Consider the following 17,389-nt stretch of genomic DNA (forward strand, 5'->3'; position numbering starts at 1 on the left):
TTAGTCGACTAAATTCAACTCCAAGAGTTACGATGGAGTTGAGCAGCGGCTAGTCTGGGCGGACTGGAGCTCCGACATCACATACCATTTATTTTGATCGATTACTATGGATTTCAGCACCCAAAGAACATCATTCAATATTGTCAAATTACAGTCCGCACACACTAGTTGCAGCTCAACAACATCATTAATCGTGGAGTTGAGGTTAGTCGCTAACATGGCACATCACAGCTCGATGACGAATTCCACATTTTTAACCCATTAAAAAAAAGTGCACGATTGTATGCTCCTGGCTTCTTAAGGTAAGTTTGACAGACCTGTGAGCTCAGTTCTGTCCAATGTGTTTCTTATCATCACAACAACAGCACTGACTTTGCAGCCTGGTCTCATAGACTAGGCGGAGCATAGTAAAGGTAAATGCGTGCCTTTGAAATTAGTATGATATGTTACATTTGGTATGGTTACATAAGACAGATGGTTATTTATCTCAAAAACGAAATAGGATGGCTGGTCGGGGTGGATTAGTGGGCGTATAACACAAACATGCAAGTTCAAATCTCATATGGACAACTTTAACATTTGAGGTAATTAACAACTTTTCAGCTACTTTCTAATTTTTAGCTGCTTTGAAACTACTTTCATTGTTAGCTAACCCTTCCCGGAACCGTAACTCTTTTAGCTAACCCTAACCGGTTAACCTAACTCCTAAACTCAACCTTAAGCCTAAACCCTAGCCTAGCTAATGTTAGCCAGCTAGGCAACGTTAGCCACCTAGCTAGAATTCTTAACATACTGTATCATACGTTTTTAAAATTCATAAAATATGATACGTTTGCACATTCTTAACATAAAATACAAATTGTAATTCGTAAGACATCATACGAAATGGGTGATAGACATCCACAAATGAATACATACCATATGAAACATAGCATATCATACTAAATGGAGTGTCTCAGATTTACATAGATAATAATACGAAATGCTCTGAGACCAGTTTGGACTCTGAGATGGATGATGCAGCTGAATTATGGCCAGCACTGGAGCTCCTCTGCCAAGGCGTTTATACACAGACAATAACCCACTATGTGTTCTCTCGCCCATCAAAGAGTGAACACAGGCACAGCATTGATCAGTTGAGGATGTATAGGCCTACATTATATCCTCTCACTCTGTGCCAGAAGACCAATGAGACCAACACATCAGTGTCATCTGTAAAAAAAAATATATATAAAAAAAAATAAAAAAAATGGCATTTGGTTGTTCAATGACAGGCATGTACAGTTGAAGTTGGAGGTTTACATACCCCTTACACAAGTACATTTAAACTCAGTTTTTTTTTTTTACAATTCTTGACATTTAATCTGAGTAAAAAGTCCCTGTATTACTTCAGTTAGGATCACCGTTTTATTATAGGAATGTGAAATGTCAGAATAATAGTAGAGAGAATGATTTATTTCAGCTTCTATTTCTTTCATCACATTCTCAGTGGGTCAGAAGTTTACATTCACTCAATTAGTATTTGGTAGCATTGCATTTCAATTGTTTAACTTGGGTCAAACGTTTCAGGTAGCCTTCCCCAAGCTTCCCACAATATGTTGGGTGAATTTTGGCTCATTCCTCCTGACAGAGCTGGTGTAACCGAGTCAGGTTTGTAGTTCTCCTTGCTCGCACATGCTTTTTCAGTTCTGCCCACAAATTTTCTATAGGATTGAGGTCAGGGCTCTGTGATGGCCACTCCAATACCTTGACTTTGTTGTCCTTACGCCATTATGCCACAACTTTGGAAGTATGCTTGGGGTCATTGTCCATTTGGAAGACCCATTTGTGACCAAGCTTTAAGTTCCTGACTGATGTCACGAGATGTTGCTTCAATATATCCACATCATTTTAATTCCTCATGGTGCCATCTATTTTGTGAATTGCACCAGGATCTCCTGCAGCAAAGCACCCCCACAACATGATGCTGCCACCCCTGTGCTTCACAGTTGGGATGGTGTTCTTCAGCTTGCAAGCCTCACCCTTTTTACTCCAAACATAACAATGGTCATTATGGCCAAACAGTTCTATTTTTGTTTCATCAGACCAGAGGACATTTCTCCAAAAAGTACGATCTTTGTCCCCATGTGCAGTTGCAAACCATAGTCTGGCTTTTTTTATGCCGGTTTTGGAGCAGTGGCTTCCTCCTTGCTGAGCGGCTTTTCAGGTTATGACGATATAGGACTCGTTTTACTGTGAATATAGATACGTTTGTACCGGTTTCCTCCAGAATCTTCACAAGGTCCTCTGCTGTTGTTCTGGGATTGATTTGCACTTTTCGCACCAAAGTACGCTCATCTCTAGGAGACAGAAGGCGTCTCCTTCCTGAGCGAGATGACGGCTGCGTGGTCCCATGGTGTTTATACTTGCGTACTATTGTTTGTAGAGACGAACGTGGTACCTTCAGGCATTTGGAAATTGCTCCCAAGGATGAACCAGACTTGTGGAGGTCTACAATTTTTTTCTGAGGTTTTGGCTGATTTCTTTAGATTTTCCCATGATGTCAAGCAAAGAGGCACTGGGTTTGAAGGTAGGCCTTGAAATACATCCACAGGTACACCTCCAATTGATTCAAACGATGTCAATTAGCCCATCAGAAGCTTCTATAGCCACGCCATCGTTTTCTGGAATTTTTCAAGCTGTTTAAAGGCACAGTCAACTTAGTGTATGTAAACTTCTGACCCAGTGGAATTGTGATACAGTGAGTTATATGTGAAATAATCTATCTGTAAACAATTGTTGGAAAAATTACTTGTTTCATGCACAAAGTAGATGTCCTAACTGACTTGCCTAAACTGTAGTTTGTTAACAAGACATTTGTGGAGTGGTTGAAAAATGAGTTTTAATGACTCCAACCTAAGTGTATGTAAACTTCCGACTTCAACTGTATATCTTTTTTATTTAACCTTTATTTAACTAGGCAAGTCAGTTAAGTACAAATTCTTATTTACAATGACGGCCTACACCGGCCAAACCCGGACGGCGGCTTGTCAATTGTGGGACTTCCAATCATAGCCAGTTGTGATACAGCCTGTATTCAAACCAGGGTGTCTGTAGTGACACTTCAAGCACTGAGATGCAGTGCTTTAAACCGCTGCGCCACTCTGGAGCCTTGAGTAAGCCTTGAGGTGGTACCACCCAGCACATCTAGAAGGGAGTGTAATTTCATACCGAACCCCACCCTTGAGATGACATAGAGGCACCTGATTTGAACCGCTAGGGGAAAATGGACAGATTTACTAAAAAATACAACTTTTTCAACGAACTCTCAAAATGAAGACTAGAATTTCCGTTTCACTATAATATCTGGTTTTTGATGAAAATCCTTTTTTTTTTTGTTTAATCTACAGGATAAGAACATTCCATTCCAGGTAAACAATGGATATATAGCATTTAGCATCAAAACACATGATTATTTTACACAGACATAAAGTAACCATAAATATAAATTTCTTGAAAATTGGTGTTTTTGAAATAAACTCTTCATGTGCTCATCTGTGGCCAGAAAAAGTCCCACAAGATAAAATAATCTTATCTTGACCCTCAATCAGGAACAGACAGGCTGTCGCTGTTGGCACTGCCGCTGGCATAATTGTTTTTCTATGAATGAGGGAGCTCTTCAGAGAAGGCTGTCTAGTCAAACCATGGCTTGTCTGGTCATAAGGCTCCCCAGCCTGTTCTTAGAATATCGGTCCAGTTACTGATAAAACAATTATTCTAAGAATGCTTCATTGTCATTCTAAGAATTTCCTGTAACTTCCAATTTGAGGTATTTATGACTACATACAGTGGGGAGAACAAGTATTTGATACACTGCCTATTTTGCAGGTTTTCCTACTTACAAAGCATGTAGAGGTCTGTAATCTTTATCATAGGTACACTTCAACTGTGTGAGACGGAATCTAAAACACAAATCCAGAAAATCACATTGTATGATTTTTAAGTAAGACATTTGCATTTTATTGCATGACATACGTATTTGATACATCAGAAAAGCAGAACTTAATATTTGGTACAGAAACCTTTGTTTGCAATTACAGAGATCACACGTTTCCTGTAGTTCTTGACCAGGTTTGCACTCACTGAAGCAGGGATTTTGGCCCACTCCTCCACACAGACCTTCTCCAGATCCTTCAGGTTTCGGGGCTGGCGCTGGGCAATACGGACTTTCAGCTCGCTCCAAAGATTTTCTATTGGGTTCAGGTCTGGAGACTGGCTAGGCCACTCCAGGACCTTGAGATCCTTCTTACGGAGCCACTCCTTAGTTGCCCTGGCTGTGTGTTTCGGGTCGTTGTCATGCTGGAAGACCCAGCCACGACCCAGCCACGACGAGCTGCAATAAAATGCAAATTAATTACTTAAAAATCATACAATGTGATTTTCTGGATTTTTGTTTTAGATTCCGTCTCACACAGCAGAAGTGTACCTATGATAAAGATTACAGACCTCTACATGCTTTGTAAGTAGGAAAACCTGCAAAATAGGCAGTGTATCAAATACTTGTTCTCCCCACTGTACATAAGCTTTCATTGTAGCTTTAATTTTAAAACTAGTATTAGTAGTTTTATTTTAAAAGTAGTAATTTCATATTCAAACTAGTGGTAGTTATTTCACTTTGAATCTAGTAGTAGTAATTTCACTTTTAAACTAGTAGTAGTAGTAATTTCAATTTGAATCTAGTAGTAGTAATTTCTTTGAAACTAGTAGTAGTAATTTCACTTTCAAACTAGTAGTAGTAAATTCTTTGAAACTAGTAGTAGTAATTTCACTTTGAATCTAGTAGTAGTAATTTCACTTTGAATCTAGTAGTAGTAGTAATTTCTTTGAAACTAGTAGTAGTAATTTATTTGAAACTAGTAGTAGTAATTTCACTTTAAAACTAGTAGTAGTAGTAATTTCACTTTGAAACTAGTAGTAGTAGTAATTTCACTTTGAAACTAGTAGTAGTAGTAATTTCATTTTGAATCTAGTAGTAGTAGTAATTTCTTTGAAACTAGTAGTAGTAATTTCTTTGAATCTAGTAGTTGTACATTCTTTGAATCTAGTAGTAGTAATTTCACTTTGAATCTAGTAGTAGTAATTTCACTTTGAATCTAATCTGTCTTCCTTCCTTCCCGTTTTGGGCTGAAACTCTCAGGTTTGTGTACGAGGAAGGCAGAGCTTAGAGAATTAAACATTGTTTAGGGTTAGGCTATGTTTCTTCATATTGCAATGGATGCCATGCGATATTTGCTTGGTTGTTTGTGTGTGTTCTGCTTGCGAGGCCTCAAGTTCTTGTTGATACAGTTTAATATTAACAGTCTTGCCAGTGATCCAAACGTGTGTGAACACACTCTCTCCAACTCACTTCCTCTCTTCCAGTCAGTCCACGTTTATGCGGGTGATTGATTAACCTTCTTTAGTATTTAAATCTCTCTACCGCTTATCTAGTATTAGTCAGAGGATATGACTGCTCACTCCACAGCCTAATGCAATCCGTCAACTGTTGTCCCCAAGACAATATCATAATGCTGTGGAACATCAATAGCACCTTTTCAATAATAATAAATAATATAATATATGCCATTTAGCAGACGCTTTTATCCAAAGCGACTTACAGTCATGTGTGCATACATTCTACGTATGGGTGGTCCCGGGGATCGAACCCACTACCCTGGCGTTACAAGCACCATGCTCTACCAACTGAGCTACAGAAGGACCACAAGGACCTCAGTTGAGTTTAAAGTTTAAAGTTTAAAAATGATCATTTCAATTCAGTGAATCCGACAATAGATTATTCTCCTTTATTAGAGCTTGCAAATCCAGAGTCACATTTCGTCTCACCCAAAACGATAGATTTGCCTAAGGAAATCAGTCAATTCAAATACATTAAGTAGGGCCTTATCTATGACTGGGATACAGATATGCATCTGTCGGTCACAGATACAGTATCAATGCCTAAGGAATCAATGCACCAACAGGGTAATATTTTACAGACAAAATTGTATATATATATGCCATTTAGCAGACGCTTTTATCCAAAGCGACTTACAGTCATGTGTGCATACATTCTACGTATGGGTGGTCCCGGGAATCGAACCCACTACCCTGGCGTTACAAGCGCCATGCTCTACCAACTGAGCTACAGAAGGACCACAAAATTGTGTTATAGCAACCTTTGTGCCCTGAGAGTTGTTTCTTGTTAGCCCCCCTCAATTTTATAAAGAACTACATATTACTTCATAGGAAATGATAGATAAATAATAGATAAACACATCTTCCTCTCTGCAGGATGCAGGAAGCGTGTCTGGACTGATATTTTAATCTGATTTGAATGAAGACCAAACGCGCGCTGCACTAACTGAGGGGTTGTCGTAGCAACTATCTGAGATGGGTAGAAGCCGACTTCATTTTCTCTCCTAATTTGTGTAGTCATCATCTCCGGCGTTTTGTAACATGTTGTGTTTCGTCCTTATAAACCCTGTGTGACACTGTCACTGTCTAATGTAATTCTTCTTCCCTTCCTTTCTAACAATTTCTCTCGCTATTTCCATCAGCTACATGGGTAATACTCAGTTTTGGTCATGCAGTTTTGGTCATGTATTCTACACTGAACAAAAATATAAAAGCAACATGTAAATTGTTGGTTCCATGTTTCATGAGCTGAAATAAAATGTCCCAGAAATGTTCCACATGCTCAAAAAGCTTATTTTACTCAATTCTACTCTGTACATCCCTGTTAGTGAGTATTACTAATTTGCCAAGATAATTCACCCACCTGACAGGTGTGGCTTATCAAGCAGCTGATGAAACTGCATGATCATTACACAGGTGCACCTTGTGCTGGGGACAATAAAAGGCCACTCTAAAATGTGCAGTTGTGTCACACAACACAGTCTTGAAGAAGCGTCCACTCGAGCTGTTGCCAGAGAATTTAATGTCTCTACCATAAGCCGCCCAACGTCGTTTTAGAGAATTTGGCAGTACGTCCAACCGGCCTCACAATCGCAGACCACATGTAACCACGCCAGCCCAGGAACTCCACATCAGTCTGAGGGAGTGCTGAGGAGTATTTTTGTCTGTAATAAAGACATTTTGTGGGGGAAAAACAAATTCTGATTGGCTGGTTCAGGTTCTGGCTGAGTTACAGTTCATATAAGAAAACCAGTTAAACTTTTTGTGCGTATGTAAAATTCTGTCATCTTTTATTTCAGCTCATGAAACATGGGACCAACACTTCACATGTTGCGTTTCTATTTTTGTTTAGTGTAAAATACCCTTCAAAAGTAATTCTAAGATGTCCGTTAGAAGGGGGATGAGAGGATTGATGAGAAGACCACAAAGAACAGCGGGATATGAAAAGGGGTTATTTTTGGGTGCATGCAGCATTGTGCCACGTGCCGTCGCCGTGACCACGTGAGTGGTTGCCATGTAGGAGCTGTCCCATGCAGAGACCTTTTCAGTGGACGAGCTCTGTCTTCCACCTGGTGCTCTCTCTCCCCCTCTCTTTCACGTACTGTACTTATGGTGAAGGAATGGTTCTCAATGAATTTACACATGCACTGACGCCACTCACATACACACACACACACACACACACAGAACACACACACACACACAGCTGTTATGAAACAATGGCATTTTCATTTAATTTAAGGCAGTCTATGGGAAGCTCAGATCAATCCCTGGGCACTCATAGCCTGGCCTTTTGAATGCATCCGAGTGAGGTGAGCAGCTGTGGATACTGAGGGTAACGCCAATGATAACTGATTGCTTGTCCAAACCCAGGGAGGATGTCTTATTAATCATTATTAACTGGGTGGTTTGAGCCATGAATGCTTATTGGCTGAAAGCCGTGGTATATGGTCTGATATACCACTGCTTTCAGCCATTCAGCATTCAGGGTATGACAAAACATTTATTTATTTTAAATAAAAAATATATACAGTTGAAGTCGGAAGTTTACGTACACTTATGTTGGAGTCATTCAAACTTGTTTTTCAACCACTCCACAAATGTCTTGTTAACAAACTATAGTTTTGACAAGTCGGTTAGGAAATCTACTTTGTGCATGACAAGTAATTTTTCCAACAGTTGTTTACAGACAGATTATTTAATTTATAATTCACTGAATCACAATCCCAGTGGGTCAGAAGTTTACATACACTAAGTTGACTGTGCCTTTAAACAGCTTGGAAAATTCCAGAAAATGATGTCATGGCTTTAGAAGCCTCATAATTTGAGTCGATTGGAGGTGTACCTGTGGATGTATTTCAAGGCCTACCTTCAAACTCAGTTCCTCTTTGCGTGACATCATGGGAAAATCAAAAGAAATCAGCCAAAAGACCTCAGAAAAATAATTGTAGAATTGTAGTCTGGTTCATCCTTGGGAGCACTTTCCAAATGCCTGAAGGTACCACTTTCATCTGTACAAACAATGGTACACAAGTATAAACACCATGGGACCATGCAGCCATCATACCAGGCAGGAAGGAGACGTTTTCTGTCTCCTAGAGATGAACGTACTTTGGTGTGAAAAGTGCAAATCAATCCCAGAACAACAGCAGAGGACCCTGTGAAGATGCTGGAGGAAACAAGTACAAAAGTATCTATATCCACAGTAAAACGAGTCCTATATTGACATAACCTGAATGGCCGCTCAGAAAGGAAGAAGCCACTGCTCCAAAACCGCAAAAAAAGCTGCACATGGGGACAAATATCATACTTTTTGGAGAAATGTCTTCTGGTCTGATGAAACGAAAATAGAACTTTTTGGCCATAATTACCATTGTTATATTTAGAGGAAAAAGGGGGAAGCTTACAAGCTGAAGAACACCATCCCAACCGTGAAGCACGGGGGTGTCAGCATCATGTTGTGGGGGCGCTTTGCTGCAGGAGGGACTGGTGCACTTCACAAAATAGATGGCTTCATGAGAAGGAAAATTCCGTGGATATATTGAAGTAACGTCTCAAGACATCAGTCAGGAAGTTAAAGTTTGGTCACAAATGGATCTTCCAAATGGACAATGACCCCAAGCATACTTCTAAAGTTGTGGCAAAATGACTTAAGGACAACAAAGTCAAGGTATTGGAGTGGCCATCACAGAGCCCTGACCTCAATCCTATAGAAAATGTGTGGGCAGAACTGAAAAAGCATGTGCGAGCAAGGAGGCCTACAAACCTGACTCAGTTACACCAGCTCTGTCAGGAGGAATGGGCCAAAATTCACCCAACTTATTGTGGGAAGCTTGTGGAAGGCTACCCGAAACGTTTGACCCAAGTTAAACAATTGAAAGGCAATGCTACCTAATACTAATTGAGTGTATGTAAACTTCTGACCCACTGGGAATGTGAAGAAAGAAATAGAAATCATTCTCTCTACTATTATTCTGACATTTCATACTCGTAAAATAAAGTGGTGATCCTAACTGACCTAATACAGGGAATTTGTACTAAATTAAATGACAGGAATTGTGAAAAACTGAGTTTAAATGTACTTGGCTAAGGTGTATGTAATCTTCCGACTTCAACTGTACGTTGGTAACCAACTTAAATTAGCAATAAGGCACCTCTGGGGTTTGTGGTATAATATATATACCATATGTGGCGAGGTGCTGAAGAACAGCTCTTAGTCATGGTATATTGGCCATATACCATACCCCCTCGGGCCTTATTGCTTAAATATAATACTATACTATTGATCACATAGTTAGCCCATAGGTTGCTGTTATTCAATTCAAAGACACAGGTACAGTAAGCAGTGAAAACTCAGCCAAGATGCTCTATCCACTTAGACAATATGGTTTATAAGGACTCATATACTGGGTGGTTTGAGCCCTAGCTATTTCAGTGGATGTTGCACACATTTCTACTGGCAAATGTGTTCAATTATATCCATGGTATGAAAGGGATACTTAACAAGGGGCAAAATGTTCCATAGGATGCATAGCCCCTCCTTGATTATCCCTTCTCTGACACCATTTTGTGGGATTGTGAGAAGACTAGTACTAGCTAAGAGAGTGAAGGGTGGCTGTTTGACATAGCCTGCAGTCCATTTCCTTATTGTGCTATCTGGCAGTGTTTGTATAGTGATTTAGAACCACTGAGGTCGATACAGTGAATCCAATCCAAACCAAGTATCTCAGGAAGTGTGATATTCATTCCCTAAAGGCAGATCTGTTAAACCAGTCTGAGGGGGATACAATATTGCTTCTTAATTTGTGGCTCCTGTCATAACAGTTGAGTCTCTCGTCCGGTGAGCGGCTCAGGCTAATGTCAAGCTAACGTCAACATCCTTCTGTGGTTGATATGAAGCTCTGGGCTCAGACCACGACAAGTGTCCTCGTCACTGTTCTAATGCTTCTTCTTCATCATGTTGGAAGACGAGGGCCAGGATTCAATATAAGGCAACGCATTGCTCTCGACTTTGAAAGGTAATTTACGCTTGAGATGAAATAAATGCGCAGCGTTTACCATGAATGCGATTTCGGAACCTCCTTGCTGTTCGGGCCTAGAAGTAGTGTTACGCCACAAGTTGCCAGGATAGGGCAGAGCCAATGTAGACTTAAACTGGGTACAAAGATAAATAAATATAGCACAGCACATGGTAGATTTCTAGTGAATACACAGCATTCCGGTTAGGTTCAGTGGATACGCAGCAAACTAGCACAGCAAACGTGAGGATGCCACACAAAAGTTCAAGTTAATCGCAATTTTTTAAAAGAAATGTATATCTAACTAGGCAAGTCAGTTAAGAATAAATTCTTACTTCCAATGATGGCCTACACCGGCCAAACCCGGACGACGCTGGGCTAATTGTGCACCGCCTTATGGGTCTCCCAATCACGGCCAGTTGGGATACAGACTGGATTCAAACCAGGTTGTCTGTAGTGTCGCCTCGAGCACTGAGATGCAGTGCCTTAAATTTCAGAAGTGTCAAAGGCTTTTATTGACAATTACATGAAGTTGATGCAAAGAGTCAATATTGCAGTGTTGACCCTTCTTTTTCAAGACCTCTGCAATCCACCCTGGCATGCTGTCAATTAACTCTGGGCCACATCCTGACTGATGGCAGCCCATTTTTGCATAATCAATGCTTGGAGTTTGTCAGAATTTGTGGGTTTTTGTTGGTCCACCCGCCTCTTGAGGATTGACCACAAGTTCTCAATGGGATTAGGGTCTGGGGAGTTTCCTGGCCATGGACCCAAAATATCGATGTTTTGTTTCCCTAGCTAATTAGTTATCACTTTTGCCTTATGGAAAGGTGCTCCATCATGCTGGAAAAGGCATTGTTTGTCATCAAACAGTTCCTGGATAGTTGGGAGAAGTTGCTCTCGGAGGATGTGTTGGTACCATTCTTTATTCATGGCTGTGTTCTTAGGCAAAATTGTGAGTGAGCCCACTCCCCTTGGCTGAGAAGCAACCCCACACATGAATGGTCTCAGGATGCTTTACTGTTGGCATGACACAGGACTGATGGTAGCGCTCACCTTGTCTTCTCCGGACAAGCTTTTTTCCAGATGCCCCAAACAATCGGAAAGGGGATTCATCAGAGAAAATGACTTCATCCCAGTCCTCAGCAGTCCAATCCCTGTACCTTTTGCAGAATATCAGTCTGTCCCTGATGTTTTCCCTGTAGAGAAGTGGCTTCTTTACTGCCCTTCTAGACACCAAGCCATCCTTCAAAAGTTTTCGCCTCACTGTGCATGCAGATGCACTCACACCTGCCTGCTGCCATTTCTAAGCAAGCTCTGTACTGGTGGTGTTCCGATCCCGCAGCTGAATCAACTTTAGGAGACAATCCTGGCACTTGCCGGACTTTTTTGGGTGCCCTGAAGCCTTCTTCACAGCAATTGAACTGCTCTTCTTGATGATCCAATAAATGGTTGATTTAGGTGCAATATTACTGGCTGCAATATCCTTGCCTGTGAAGCCCTTTTTGTGCAAAGCAATGATAACAGCACCTGTTTACTTGCAGGTAACCATGGATGACAGAGGAAGAACAATGATTCCAAGCACCACTCTCCTTTTGAAGCTTCCAGTCTGTTATTCGAACTCAATCAGCATGACAGAGTGATCTCCAGCCTTGTCCTCGTCAACACTCACACCTGTGTTAACGAGAGAATCACTGACATGATGTCAGCTGGTCCTTTTGTGGCAGGGCTGAAATGAAGTGGAAATGTTTTTTTGGGAATTCAGTTCATTTGGATGGCAAAGAGGGACTTTGCAATTAATTACAATTAATCTTATCACTCTTCATAACATTCTGGAGTATATGCAAATTCCCATCATACAAACTGAGGCAGCAGACTTTGTGAAAATTGATATTTGTGTCATTCTCAACTTTTGGCCTTGACTGTACTAAATATTATGGCTCTAGGCAAATGTAGAATGTTCACAGCATGAAATGCAATAAAAACTCTGCGCTTTACCTGGTTGTTCTCCAAGTTGCCAAGCAACAGCCAATATTCTTTACCTTAATTTCACTTTAACAATGAAGCTCAATAAGAACACTAAAAATCGCCCTTGCGGGAGAGCGGCATGCCAGCTTGGATCCCGACCGCTGGCTTCGTCTCCTTATCTACCTATCAGCCCCCGGAGCACACCATGTGTTCCTCTTTTAAAGGGACCTCAATTACGGTGCATTCGTAAAGTATTCAGACCCCTTGACTTTTTCCAGATTTTGTTATTTTATAACCTTGTTCTAAAATTGATTAAATAATACATTTCCGTCATAAATCTACACACAAACTCCACAATTACAAAGAGAAAACAGGTATTTAGATATGTTTGCAAATGTATTACTAATAAAAAACAGAAATACCTTATTTACAAAAGTAAAAAAATGTATTTCACCTTTATTTAACCAGGTAGGCTAGTTGAGAACAAGTTCTCATTTACAACTGCGACCTGGCCAAGATAAAGAAAAGCAGTGTGACACAAACAACAACACAGAGTTACACATGGAATAAACAAATGTACAGTCAATAACACAATAGAAAAAAGTCTATATACAGTGTGTCTGCAAATGAGGTAAGATTAGGGAGGTAAGGCAATAAATAGGCCGTAGTGGTGAAGTAATTACAAATGTAGCAATTAAACACTGGAGTGACAGATGTGCAGAAGATGAATGTGCAAGGAGAGATACTGGGGTGCAAAGGACCAAAAATAAATAAATAACAATATGGGGATGAGGTAGTTGGATTGGCTATTTACAGATGGGATATGTACAGGTGCTCTGACAGATGATTCTTAAAGTTAGTGAGGGAGATATGAGTCTCCAGCTTCAGTGATTTTTGCAATTCGTTCCAGTCATTGGCAGCAGAGAACTGGAAGGAAAGGCGGCCAAAGGAGAAATTGGCTTTGGGGGTGACCAGTGAAATATACCTGTGTGCTACGGGTGGGTGCTGCTATGTTGACCAGTGATGGTGGTGACAGTGTTTCCTAGCCTCAGTGCAGGAGGCAGCTGGGAGGAGATGCTCTTTTTCTCCATGGACTTAAGTGTCCCAGAATCTTTTGGAGTTTGTGCCACAGGATTCAAATTTCTGTTTGCTTTCCTAACTGCCTGAGTATATTGGTTCCTAACTTCCCTGAAAAGTTGCATATCACGGGGGCTATTCGATGCTAATGCAGTACGCCACAGGATGTTTTTGTGCTGGTCAAGGGCAGTCAGGTCTGGAGTGAACCAAGGACTATATCTGTTCCTGGTTCTACATTGTTTGAATGTGGTATGCTTATTTAAGATGGTTAGAAATAAAAAATAACCAGGCATCCTCTACTGACAGAATGAGGTCAATATCCTTCCAGGGTACCTGGGCCAGGTCAATTAGAAAGGCCTGCTCGCTGAAGTGATTTAGGGAGTGTTTGACAGTGATGAGGGGTGTTCATTTGACCGCAGACCCATTACGGACGCAGGCAATGAGGCAGTGATCGCTGACATCCTGGTTGAAGACAGCAGAGGTGTATTTAGAGGGCAGGTTAGTCAGGATGATATCTATGAATGTGCCCGTGTTTCCGGATTTGGTGTTGTACCTGGTAGGTTCATTGATAATTTGTGTGAGATTGAGGGCATCTAGCTTAGATTGTAGGATGGCCAGGGTTTTAAGCATGTCCCAGTTTAGGTCACCAAACTGTACGAGCTCTGAAAATAGATGGGGGGAAATCAATTCACATATGGTGTCCAGGGCACAGCTGGGGGCAACGGTGATAGACTTGTTTCTGGAAAGTTTAATTTTTTAAAGTAGAAACTTGAATTATTTGGGCACAGACCTGGATAGTATGACAGAACTCTGCAGGCTATCTCTGCAGTAGATTGCAACTTCACCTCCTTTGGCAGTTATTTCTTGTCAGAAAATGTTATAGTTAGGGATGGAAATTTCAGGATTTTTGGTAGCCTTCCTCAGCCAGAATTCAGACATGGCTAGGACATCCGGGTTGGCAGAGTGTGTTAAAAGCAGTGAATAAAGCAAACTTAGGAAGGAGGCTTCTCATGTTAACATGCATGAAACAAAGGCTTTTACGGCTACAGAAGTCAACAAATGAGATCACCTGGGGAATGGGAGTAGAGCTAGACTCTGCGGGGCCTGGATTGACCTCTACAGGGTAATGCTAAAGGCTATAAGAACTGGTCGTCTGGTGCATTCGAAACCGATAGTAAAATGAGCAGTTTCTGGGCGCGGAAGAATAGATTCAAGGTGTAATGTATAAACAAGGGTATGGTAGCATGTGAATAGGGTGGAGGTAAACCTAGGCATTGAGTGACAATGAGAGAGGTTTTGTCTCTAGAGACACCATTTATACCAGGTGAGGTCACCACATGTGTGGGAGGTGGAACAAAAGGGCTAGCTAAGGCATATTAAGCAAGGCTGGAGGCTCTGCAGTGAAATAAGACAATAATCACTGACCAAAACAGCCATGGACAAGGCATATTGACATTAGGGAGAGGCATGCATAGCCGAGTGATCTTAGGGTCCAGAGAGTAGCTAGGTAAGCCAGAGACACGGCGATTCAGACCGCTAGCAGGCCCGGGGCTAGTATTCAGACCTTTTGCTATGAGACTCCAAATTTAGCTCAGGTGCATCCAGTTTCTATTGACCATCATTGAGGTGTTTCTACAACTTGGAGTCCACCTGTGGTAAATTCAATTGATTGGACATGATTTGGAAAGGGCAACTGTCTATATAAGGTCCCACATTTGAAAGTGCATGTCAGAGGAAAAACCAAGCCATGAGGTTGAAGGAATTCCAAGACAGGATTGTGTAGAGGCACAGATTTGTGGAAGGGTACCAAAATATTTGTCTGCAGCATTGAAGGTCCCCAAGAACACAGGGGCCTCCATCATTCTTAACTGGAAGAAGTTTCTGAAACCACCAATACTCTTCCTAGAGCTTGCCGCCCGGCCAAACTGAGCAATCGGGGCAGCAGGGCCTTGGTCAGGGAGGTGAACAAGAACTCGATGGTCACTCTGACAGAGCTATAGAGTTTCTATGTGGAGATGGGAGAACCTTAAGGAAGGACAACCATCACCACAGCACTCCACCAATCAGGACTTTATGGTAGAATGGCCAGACGCGAGCCATTCCTGAGTAAAAGGCACCCAGGACGATGATGACCCCTGACAGAGGGCTGCCTTGCTTCTAGTCCTTAGGAAATGTTGCAATATTTAGTTTTTTTAAAATTGTATTATTTCTTACATTGTTGGCCCAGAAAATCTTAAGTGTTATTACATACAGCCGGGAAGAACTATTGGATATCAGAGTGACGTCAACTTACCAACACCACGTCCAGGAATACGACTTTCCTGAAGCGGATCCTTTGTCCGCACTTCCCAGGCTGACCCAAAACTACGCCGCCGGAAAAGAGGAAGACATATTATCTCCCAAGAGAATTATCTTCTGTTATTGTCACAGCCGTGTATATCCCCCCTCAAGCTGATACCACGATGGCCCTCAAGGAACTTCATTGGACTTTATGCAAACTGGAAACCATATATCCTGAGGCTGCATTTATTGTAGCTGGGGACTTTAACAAAGCTAATTTGAGAACAAGGCAACCTAAATTCTATCAGCATATTGATTGTAGCACTCGTGAAGGCAATACACTGGATCACTGCTACTCCTACTTTCGTGATGCATACATGGCCCTCCCGCGCCCTCCTTTCTGCAAATCTGAACATGACTCCATTTTGCTCCTCCTTTCCTATAGGCAGAAACTCAAACAGGAAGTACCCGTGCTCAGGACTATTCAACGCTGGTCTGACCAATCGGAATCCACGCTTCAAGATTGTTTTGATCACGCGGACCGGGATATGTTCCGGGTAGCCTCAGAGAATAATGTTGACGTATACACTGATTCTGTGAGTGAGTTTATAAGGAAGTGTATAGGGGATGTTGTACCCACTGTGACTATTAAAACCTAACCAGAAACCGTGGATAGATGGCGGCATTCGTGCGAAAACTGAAAGCGTGACCAACCACATTTAACCATGGAGAGGCGACTGGGAATATGGCCGAAAACAAACAGTGTAGTTATTCCCTCCGCAAGGCAATCAAACAAGCAAAATGTGAGAATAGAGAGACAAAGTGGAGTCGCAATTCAATGGCTCAGACACGAGACGTATGTGGCAGGGTCTACAGATTCTCACGGACTACAAAAGGAAAACCAGCCACGCCACGGACACCGGTGTCTTGCTTCCAGACAAATTAAACGCCTTCTTTGCCCGCTTTGAGGATAATACAGTGACACCGAAGTGGCCCGCTACCAAGGACTGTGGGCTCTCCTTCTCTGTGGCCGACGTGACTAAGACATTTTAAACGTGTTAACCCTCGCAAGGCTGCTGGCCCAAACGGCATCCCTATCCGTGTCCTCAGAGCATGCGCAGGCCAGCTGGCTGGTGTGTTTACGGACATATTCAACTCTCACTATCCCAGTCACTTGCTTCAAGATGGTCACCATTGTTCCTGTACCCAATAATGCAAAGGTAACTGAAGTAAATGACTATCGCCCCGTAGCGCTCACTTCTGTCATCATGAATTGCTTTGAGAGGCTAGTTAAGGATCATATCACGTCCACCTTACCTGTCACCTTAGACCCACTTCAATTTGCTTACCGCCCCAATAGGTCCATAGACGATGTAGTCACCATCACACTCCACACTGCCCTATCCCACCTGAACAAGAGGAATACCTATGTAAGAATGCTGTTCATTGACTACAGCTCAGCATTCAACACCATTGTACCCTCCAAGCTCATCATTAAGCTTGAGGCTCTGGGTCTCAACCCCGCCCTGTGCAATTGGGTCCTGGACTTCCTGATGGGCTGCCCCCCCAGGTCGTGAAGGTAGGAAACAACATCTCCACTTCGCTGATCCTCA

General features: G+C 41.8%; 1 protein-coding gene across 1 annotated transcript in view; it reads left to right on the forward strand.

Moving 5' to 3' along the window:
* gng12a (guanine nucleotide binding protein (G protein), gamma 12a) overlaps positions 1-17,389 on the forward strand; it is a 56,156-nt gene that overhangs the window by 922 nt on the left and 37,845 nt on the right. The window lies entirely within an intron of this gene.

This window comes from Oncorhynchus keta, chromosome 23 (genome assembly GCF_023373465.1).
Source record: "Oncorhynchus keta strain PuntledgeMale-10-30-2019 chromosome 23, Oket_V2, whole genome shotgun sequence".
NCBI lineage: Eukaryota > Metazoa > Chordata > Actinopteri > Salmoniformes > Salmonidae > Oncorhynchus > Oncorhynchus keta.